Consider the following 10,308-nt stretch of genomic DNA (forward strand, 5'->3'; position numbering starts at 1 on the left):
AGCTTTTCTTGAATGCCTAAGGTTTCTAAACGACCAATCGAACCATAAGCATTTATTCATCACCTCCTATTGGTCAGGCACTGTGTGGGCCACAGGAAATATAAAGCCAAAAATGTAACAGTATATGCTTCATATGCTCTTTTGGGAGAGAAACATGTACATGACTGTGCCTATATCACCCTCCAAATAAAGTCCATGAGTCCAGTCCTGACCTCTAGAAGCAAGACTATTAAATCAATGGCAATCTCTTATATGACAGCTTTTCAAATATTTGACAGAATAGTGCCCCATACTCAGTTATATCTTTTTTTTTTCAGTTTAAATACCTCTTATTCCCTCACTAATTATTACTCTTGCCTTGTTTTCAATCTTCTTACCTTTTACCTTCTCTAGACTTTCACCACTTTTGAAAACATATTTCCTAGAATGTGGGTGTCAATATGGAGCTTAATGACTCAGTTATGGTCTGAATAGGGAAGCAGGAGAGTGGTACTGTTCTATCTCTCTTCTCAGCATTGATAAATAAAGGTTAGACAAAAATAGGTAGGTAGGTAGGTAGGTAGGTAGATGAAAGGTGATAGATGGTAGGATAGACAGACTGATAGATGGTAGGTAGACATGAAGAAGGTAAATGGTAGAAAGATAAATTGTAGAAATTGTAGATATGCAGAAAGATGTAGATGTTTAATTCACAGAAAGATAGATGAAGATAGTTGGTAGACAGACAGAAACTTAGACATAAATAGTAGATGGTAGATAGATAAATGAATATATAGTAAATAGTAGATAGATTGATAGATCTGAACATTAGTTGCTCTTTAGTAAATAATAGCCAGCCAAAAAAACATTGTTGAGTGCCTACTATGTTCCAGGCTTTGTAACAATGAGGATGGAAAACTATAGATCCTGCCTTCAAGGAGCTACCAATCTAAAAGGCGAGAGTTGATACTCTTAAAACAAGATGCCTGGGACACCAAAAGGTAGAAGCTTCTCTGCCTTCTGCCATATTTGGCTGCCTTCATGTTCTCACTGAATTCCTTTCTCCCCAAGAAGCCTTTCCTGCTCCTCTGCAGTGCTAGTACCTTGCATCTACTGATTTTCTCTGATTTCTGCAGCACATATCCTGTTTGTGCATAGTTGTTTGTATGATGTCTCCTTCATTAGGCTATGAGCTCCAAACAGAGCTCAAGGTCTGTCTTTTGCCTTTCTTTGATTTTCCAGTGCATAGCCAGTACTTGCATATAGTAGGCCCTTAATACATGCTTATTGACTGACCAAGAGAGAAACCTGTTAAAACTTACATGAATTGATGGAGCATGGAGTAATTCATGAGAAAAATCTATAGAATAAGAACAAAGTATAAATTGTTTGAAAGACTTAAAAAAAAAAACAATCAACACAAAGACCTACCATGATTTTAGAGAATTGATATCCATGCACACTATCTACCTTTCAACAAAGAGAAGAGCTGGGGGCAGCTAGGTGGCGCAGCGGATAGAGCATGAGACCTGAGTTCAAATACAACTTCAGACCAAATACTTGACACTTACTAGCTGTGTGACCCTGGGCAAGTCACTTAACCTCAATTGCCAAAAAAATAAAAAAAAAAGAATTAAAAAAAAACAGAGAAAAGCTTCAGAAGGAGATGTACAACTGAATATAATGCCAATAGAGAATAGTTTTTTTCTTTGATTATATATATTTGTACAAAGTCATTTTTCTTTGTTTTTTAGTAAAGAAAGTAAATGTTTTTTTTACAATTAAAAATAATATGTTCCTGGAGGCAGCTAGGTGGCTCAGTGAATAGAGCTCTGGCCTTGGAGTCAGGAGAACCTGAGTTCAAATCCAACCTCAGACATTTGACACTTACTAGCTGTGTGACCCTGGGCAAGTAATTTCACCCAGATTACCTCACCAAAAAAGCAAATAATAATAATAATTTTCTTTTACATTGTTGTGTTAATATGTGATTGTCTACCTTCTTCTATTTTACTCTGCATGGGTTCATATAAGTCATAATGAAATTCTCTGAAAAGATAATATTTGTCATTTCTTGCAGTATGACAATATTCTATCATATTCATATACAGTAATTTGTTACCTTATTCCCCAAGTGAAAAGTACCCACTATGTTTCAGTTTCATTAATACAATCGTGTTGCTATCAATATTTTGGTACATATAATTACCTTGAGATCATTCAGGAATTTGACTGGAAGTGATTTTTACTGGTGTGTGATTAAGGAAGAAAAATGTGGATCAGATCAGCTCCTACAATAAGACACACTCCTAGAGAGAGAAATGAAGATAGCTTTAATTAAGATTATAATACAGGTATAGAAAAGCTAGATTTACAGCAACATACAATTACAGATATGACTGTGATTAGGCTACTACTACAAAGGATAGCAATAATATAAGAAAACATCACCAATTTGGGGAAGTACCAACACCTGAAGTCCAAGCTGGGGATTCCTGGGATACAGTTTTCAGGGTCCGGATTGGGAAAGTCCCAGGCAGAGCAGCCTCTTCATGGGTTAGAATCCAAACATGGCTTTCCCAATTAGGATTTAAATAGGGCCTCTAACAAAGAAGGCCCCCTGCCAGAGGTGTCCATGATTCTAGTAGATGTTTTCATTCTGTCCAGCAACTGGCCAAGCTCCTGGAGCAAGCAAAACATTTTAGAATATTAATTAACTTGATATGTTCCGATGAACTGGCCAGATTCCCAGAGCACATCTTTTCCTGAGAACTGACTAAATTCTCAGGTCAACATAGATAACCACCCTCTGGCTTATAGCTCATTGTTTAGAGTCATACAGGGGACATAGAAGATCTTTCCTTCTAAGATTTATCAATACACTGGGTTATGAAGTTTGTAAATTTTCGTGACTATTATGATATAGCAACCACAGCACTACTAAGAATTTCTATAGCCAATTAAAGATTGCAAAGAATTTTACATGCCTCATCTCATTCAGTCCAAATACTTTTCCAGAATGAGACAATTCACATCTCTGCCAAGAATACACTATTGTCCTCCCACTACCAAAAACTGTCATTATGAAGTATCACATTCCTTAAAATTTCTCTCAATCGATTTTATTTTTTTTTAAGTTAATTACCGAAAATGTGCCGGGGAATTTGTTAGGCCCTGTGTACATAAATACAAACTACAAAAGAACCATTTCACTCACAAAGTATACATTCTACTTGAAAAAAAAAATGTACACACAGACACATCTATCTGTGTGTATGTATGAAGAATGTGTGTGTGTGTGTGTGTGTTTATGTGTGTGTGTATTTAGAGCACTAATAACTAGGTTTACCATGGAAGCTCTCCTGTAAGAGGTTGTATTTTAGAAATGCACCAGCTATATCACTCTGCTCAAATCACTTTACTTCTCTGTACCTCAGTTTTGTGATTTGTAAAATTGGGGTGATAATAACATCTGTCTCTGTGTGTTGTTGTGATCCTCAAATTATGTAATATATGTAAAGGACTTTGAAAATTTTACAGTCCTGTATGAATGTTATATATTATTTTAATGATTTCTTAACTGTGATGCCCAGAAAAGGAAATAATGTTGTTTTACTTCTCCATAAATGTGAATCTATGAACTCCTTTAGATATTATTTTCATAATTATGTTTAAATATAATTAGTTTCTTTGGTAAATTTATGATTTTATTTATTTGATGCATATGCAACATTATTCAGTGAAAGGTTTGATCTCAGACACTTGAAAAGAATTTGATATGTTTTACCAGATGACCAAAGGGATCTATCATATGCCTGCCTCTCTCTCTGTCTCTGTCTCTTTTTCTGTCTCTCTATCTTTTTTTGTTTCTGCCTCTATCTCTGTCTCTCTGTCTCTGTCTGCCTGTCTCTATATCTCTATCTCTCTCAACTTCTCACCAATTAATTTGAATGACATTTATTTTCAGTGCCCCATTAAAATACATTGATTTAATTCACCCTTACCTTACTTTATTCCCCATCTAATTTAAAATCTAATTCACTGTTAAATTATGAGACCAAATTATTTTGAATGAATGAACGTTTTCCTCATTCTTTCTGTACCTTTCATATAGGACAGAAATTCACATAATATTCCCATTCCAAATAACTATGCTCTCTTCCTAATCTCTCAGAGAAGCTAAGAAATGAGGAAAGATTAACAACAGAAACAAAAATAACAACAAAATCCATCTCTTGTTTTGAGTCTTAGAAGGTGGTAGTGTTTCCCGATGATACGCAATATCATCTGATCTAAGTGATGTTTTCTTATTTATATCTCATTTCATTATCTCATCCCTCAGAATAGTAATTAATCTGTTCTTTTTTTTTTTTTACTACATTGTTTTAACCAGAGTTGAATTTTTTTTATGGTCACTGAATGCATTTGATTTTCTGATGTGTGTTTTTTTTTGTTCTTGTTGTTATGGTTGTTGTTGTTGTTTATGTGTTTAAATAACGACCTTATAGTGCACTGGGAAAGCTGATTCAGGTTTGATAAGAATATCAGTGCCCAAATGCGCTCAAGCAGGGCTTTATTGTCATAAAAGCAAATGGAACCAAGCAGCTCAGGATACTGTTTGTTTGGGTGAAAGAGGAATGGGGACTTGCTTATATCAGAGCTGAAGGGGGAGTAATTTAGGGCAGTTGGCTATGGCATAATCTTTGTGCTGTGCAAGCAAAAAAAAAAAAAAAGACTTGCACCTTGGCTGTACTGGGTATTCAGGGTTGGCTATCTTGAAATAGTTTTATTTTCACTCCAGAGAGTCCCTTCATTACCATCTTCTTAAGATATAAATGGAAACTTTGACATGACCTAAGTCACTCTTGGGCATTGAGCAGTCTTATTGCACTTCTGTAGTTTTGGGAAAGTCTCTTGAGCACAAAGTCGCTGGTGATAGGGTGGGCTGAGGGTCCCTAGACCACAAGGTTGCAACAGAGTGGTCAAGTTGCCTATTCAGCATATGGGGGAAGTAGTTGTCTGTGCAGCATGTGGGGGAGAGGGCTAAGAATATAGGAAAAAGTGTTGCCTAATCAACATATAGGGAAAGGATGGGCCTCACTGCTATGGGGGAAACAGGACTTTACTGCTCTTTCTCCAATAGCCTGTCTTGATCACATAAGGAGTCTTTTTAAAAAATGATTAAAATACTTCCCTTTTTTAAAAATCTTTTTGTTGTTAATAGTTAAATTCTACATTGCATGATGTTATGTGTATGTCAAAACCCACCTTTAAAAAACTATTATAGAATAATATATTGTAAGTATTTAATTTCTTATAAATGAATAGTAACCTTTATATTTTTCTTGGCTGAATGAATTCCCTTGATTTGAAAAGTTTGTTGTCTTTCTATCACTGTAATATTTGTTTTTATTTTTTTAAGTTACATCTGTGAAGTGTGAACCAAATGCTTCTTGATAACTTAAAATTAGGATTTATCTCTATCAGTGTTCTATGCATTAATGCAGTATGGCTGTGCCTTTTGCTGCCTATACTGGTAAACATATCTTCAGTGTAAATTATGAAAAAATAGCCTTAAAAATATTGTCTCCACAGGACATATAATCCTTATGTTATCTTCTTTGACTTTGTTTTGAGGTGGTGCTGAAAAGTCAAGATGAGACATGTAATTTATCTTTTAAAAGACTACTTAAATTATTTATTTTTCAACATTAATCACTGTTTTGCTCCACAGTTTCTTCCAAGTATTTTTCATTTCTGTATTTCTAAATGTTTGGATCAATGGACTTAATAAAGGAGTTAAAAAACTATAAAATATTGCCACCATTTTATCAAAAGAGAAAGTAGTGGGAGGCCTTGTATATTCAAATATACATGGTACAAAAAATAAGACAACTGTGATGAGGGAGCCACAAGTAGAAAGAGCTTTGCGACATGCTGCTGTGCTATGCATCCTTACAGAGAGCAGCATAATGCATAAGAGACAAGCAAGAGCGAAAAGTTGATGATACAGATTAAGCCACTGTTGGCCATTACCATCAGACCAAGCATATGGGTGTCAGTACAGGCAAGTTCCAGCAAAAGGTACAAGTCACACATAAAGTGATCGATTACACTGGGGCCACAAAAGGGTAAGGGAAGCATGAAGAAAATCTGAATCATGGAATGCAATAAGTCCCCAGCCCAGGCTACTTCCACCAGCAACAAACACAGGGACTGACTCATGATTGTCACATAATTCAGAGGCTTACAGATAGCCACATACCTGTCCAAAGCCATGGATGTGAGGACAATTACCCCAACACCAGCCAAGAAATGTTCTGCAAAAATCTGACCCGTACAGTTTTGGAAGGATGTGGTTTTTCTTTCCTAGAGAGAGTCTCTGATAACTTTAGGAACAATGACAGAGGAGAAGCAGGCATCCAGGAAAGACAGAAAGGGTAGGAAGAAGTACACAGTGGAACCCAAAAGAGAAATGGTGCAGATGATGGTCACAGCAATAAACAAATTCTCCCCAACAGTTGCAAGGTAGAAAACTAAGAGTATAACAAATGTCATTTTCTGAATATTTGGATTCGGTGAAAGTCCCAGGAGAATGAACTCAGTCACATGACTTTGATTTTCCATTTTTTTAATTAATAAATTTATTTATTTTTAGTTTTCAACATTTACTTCCACAACATTTTTAGTTGCAAATTTTCACCGCTTCTCACCCCTACCCCAACCCCAAGATGGCATACACTCTTAATACCCCTTCCCCTAGTCTGCTTTCCCTGCTATCACTTTCCCCCTTCCCCTTCTATTTTCCTGTAGGGCAGGATAGATTTCTGTACCCCATTTCCTGTATTTCTTATTTCCCAGTTGCATGTGAAAACATTTTTTTAAACATGTGTTTTTTAAACTCTGGTTTCCAAATTTTCTCCCTTCCTCCCTCCCCACCCACCCTCATTGAAAAGGCGAGCAGCTCAATATAGGCTATACATGTGCAGTTATACAAAACACTTCCATAGTAGACATGGTGTGAAAAACTAACTCTATTTCCCTTAATTCTATCCCACTCCCCCATTTATTATGTTCTTTCTTTTGACCCTGTCCCTCTTCAGAAGTATTTGCTTCTGATTACCCCTTTCCCAATCTGCCCTCCTCTCTATCATCCCCCTACTCTCTTGTCCCCTTACTCCCCCCATTACCTGTAGGGTAAGACAGATTTCTATACCCAATTGAGTGTGTGTTATTCCCTCCTTAAGTCAAATCCTATGAGAATGAGATTCATTCATTCCCTCTCACCTTCCCCTGATTCTCCTCCATTGTAAGAACCTTTTCTTTTCAGTTTTTTTTGGTGAGATAATTTACCCCATTCTGCCTTTACCTTTCTCCTTCTCCTCTCTCACCCCTTAATTTTATTCTCTAGATATCACCCCTACATCTTCAACTCACCCTGTGCCCTCTATCTATCTATCTATCTATCTACCTATCTATCTATCTATCTATCTATCAATATACACACATACATACATATAATTTTATCCCTCCAACTACCCTAATACTGACAGAGGTCTCATGAGTTACATATATCATCTTTCCATGCAGGAATGTAAACAGTTCAACCATAATAAGTCTCTTATATTTCTCTTTCCTGTTTACCTCTTCATGTTCCACTTGAGTCTTGTATTGGAAAGTCAAATTTTCTATTCAGTTCTGGTCTTTTCATCAAAAATGCTTGAAAGTCCTCTATTTCACTGAATGACCATTTTTTCCCCTGAAGAATTATACTCAGTTTTGCTGGGTAGGTGATTCTTGGTTGTAATTCTATCTCCTTTGCCCTCTGGAATATTGTATTCCATGCCCTGCGGTCCCTTAATGTAGAAGCTGCTAAATCTTGTTATCCTGACTGTGTTTCCACAATATTTGAATTGTTTCTTTCTGGCTGCTTGTAATATTTTCTCCTTGACCTGGGAACTCTGGAATTTGGCTACAATATTCCTAGGAGTTTTCCTTTGGGGATATCTTTCAGGAGGAGATCTGTGGATTCTTTCAATTACTATTTTGCCCTCTGGTTCTAAAATTTCAGGGCAGTTTTCCTTGATGGTTTCTTGAAAGATGATGTCTAGGCTCTTTTTTTGATCATGGCTTTAAGATAGTCCAATAATTTTTAAATTCTGTCTCCTGGATCTATTTTCCAGGTCAGTTGTTTTTCCAATGAGATATTTCACGTTGTTTTCTAATTTTTCATTCTTTTGGATTTGTTTTACAGTGTCTTGATTTCTCATAATGTCACCAGCTTCTAATTGCTCTATTCTAATTTTTAAGGAAGTATTTTCTTCAGTAATCTTTTGGACTTCCTTTTCCATTTGGCCAATTTTGCTGTTTAGGGCATTCTTCTGTTCATTGACTTTTTGGATCTCTTTTGCCATTTGGGTTAGGCTATTTTTTAAGGTGGTATTTTCTTCAGTATTTTTTTGGGTCTCCTTTAGCAAGCTGTTAACTTGCTTTTCATGATTTTCTTGCATCACTCTCATTTCTCTTCCCAGTTTTTCCTCTACTTCTCTTACTTGCTTGTCAAAATTTCTTTTGAGCTCTTCCAAAGCCTGGGACTGATTCATATTTTTCTTGGAGGCTTTGGATGTAGGAGTTTTGACTTTGTTTTCTTCTTTTAGTTGTATGTTTTGATCTTCTTTGTCACCAAAGTAAGATAATATAGTCTGACTCTTTTTGTGCTGCTTGCTCATGATCCCAACCAATTACTTGAGTTTTAAACTCTTTGTTAAGGTAAGAGTCTGTTACCAATGTGGAGAATGTACTGTCCCAAGCTTCGGGGGTTTGTACGGCTCTTTTCAGAGATGCTTCTAGGGACCTGAAAATTTTCACTTCTTCCAAGGTGCTATGATAACGGGTGAGGTGCTTCCTCTCCACAACCACAACAAGCTCCACCACGCCAATGCTCCTTCTTACCCCAGGACCACCCCTCAGAACTGTGACCCAGATTTAAGCACGGGCAGAGCAAGAGATTCCTGCCTTAGCGCTGGCAAAGAGATCCTTGCAATCCCCCCCGATCAGCCACTCAATTTCCCCCTCAGTCTGTGTGCCAGAAGCTCAGTAGGCAGCTGCTGCCCTCGTGGTGGCTGAGACCTATCTTCTTCTCTCACCACAGTCACAGACTTTTCCCACTGACCTTCTAAGTTGTCTTTGGTGTTCATGGGTTGAGAAGTCTGGAAACCACCACTGTTGCCCGTGATTCAGCCCTCTGAGGCCTGCTCCAGGTCTCTGAGGCCTGCGCGCCCATGCTGAACTGTGCTTCTCTCCCAGCCCAGTGCGATAAAACTTCCTGATCAGCCATCCAGGTTTTTTTGGGCTAGAAATATGTTTTACTCTGTTTTTTTGTGGGTTCTGCTGCTTTAGAATTTGTTTAGAACCATTTTTTATAGGTATTTGGAGGGGTTTGAGGGAGAGCTCAAGAAAGTCACTACTTTCCCTCTGTCATCTTGGCTCCGCCCCCCGATTTTCCATTTTTAAAAGGCCTAAGTGCCCTATTAATCATTGAGTGTCTGAAGAAAAGAGAAAGAAGAATCTTTTATCATTAATATTAAAGAACATGTTCCAAAGCATATTAAAATATGTCAACATTAATGATGTTTACATACAATGTGACATTATTGATTATGAGATGCTCTTCAATACATCTTCAGATCATATGAACAACAGGAGGCCCTTTATGATTCAGATTTCCCTATTACACCAGTTTCCCAATGCCCTTCTTAAAATAATATTTGCAGAAATAAATGTGATATTCTCAACAATGTACAGTTGGTATAGCAATTCATTGTCCAACATGTCTTGCAATGTAGCTTAAAATCCTATGATTCTTTCTGAATATGTTATAGTTTGCTCTCACATGACCTTTTATTTCTTATCTATCATCAGTGTCTTTTTCCCCCATTACTATTGCTCTTTTTTTCTTATCTCTCTTATTTTACTTGCAAGGTGATTTTTTTTTGAATACAGATAAAGTTTTCCATTTGTCCTTATTCAATATGGATGAATGTTCCAGACTACATGAATTTTTACCCCCTGAATACTAGCTAGTATCTAATAGTTTAGCAGTCCTTGTTCGATTTTTGTCACTGGAATATTTAATAAATGTTCCATTTATGCCTTCTTCAAGAAATATATTTTCACGTGTATATAAATATACATTTATTTATACATAGATGTATTTCTACAAATATAAGTGCATCTGTGCATACACACACATGCATAAATATATATATACATGCATACATATAAATGCACAAGAAAATTCTGAAATATTCTTTTAGGAACTTAGTTTAA

General features: G+C 36.5%; 1 pseudogene; it reads right to left on the bottom strand.

The window, feature by feature from the left end:
- Window positions 1-5,677: 5,677 nt before the first annotated feature.
- Window positions 5,678-6,606, bottom strand: LOC114051786 (annotated as a pseudogene).
- Window positions 6,607-10,308: the final 3,702 nt, after the last annotated feature.

Source organism: Vombatus ursinus, unplaced genomic scaffold (genome assembly GCF_900497805.2).
Source record: "Vombatus ursinus unplaced genomic scaffold, bare-nosed wombat genome assembly UNPS02014806.1, whole genome shotgun sequence".
Classification (NCBI taxonomy): Eukaryota; Metazoa; Chordata; class Mammalia; order Diprotodontia; family Vombatidae; genus Vombatus; species Vombatus ursinus.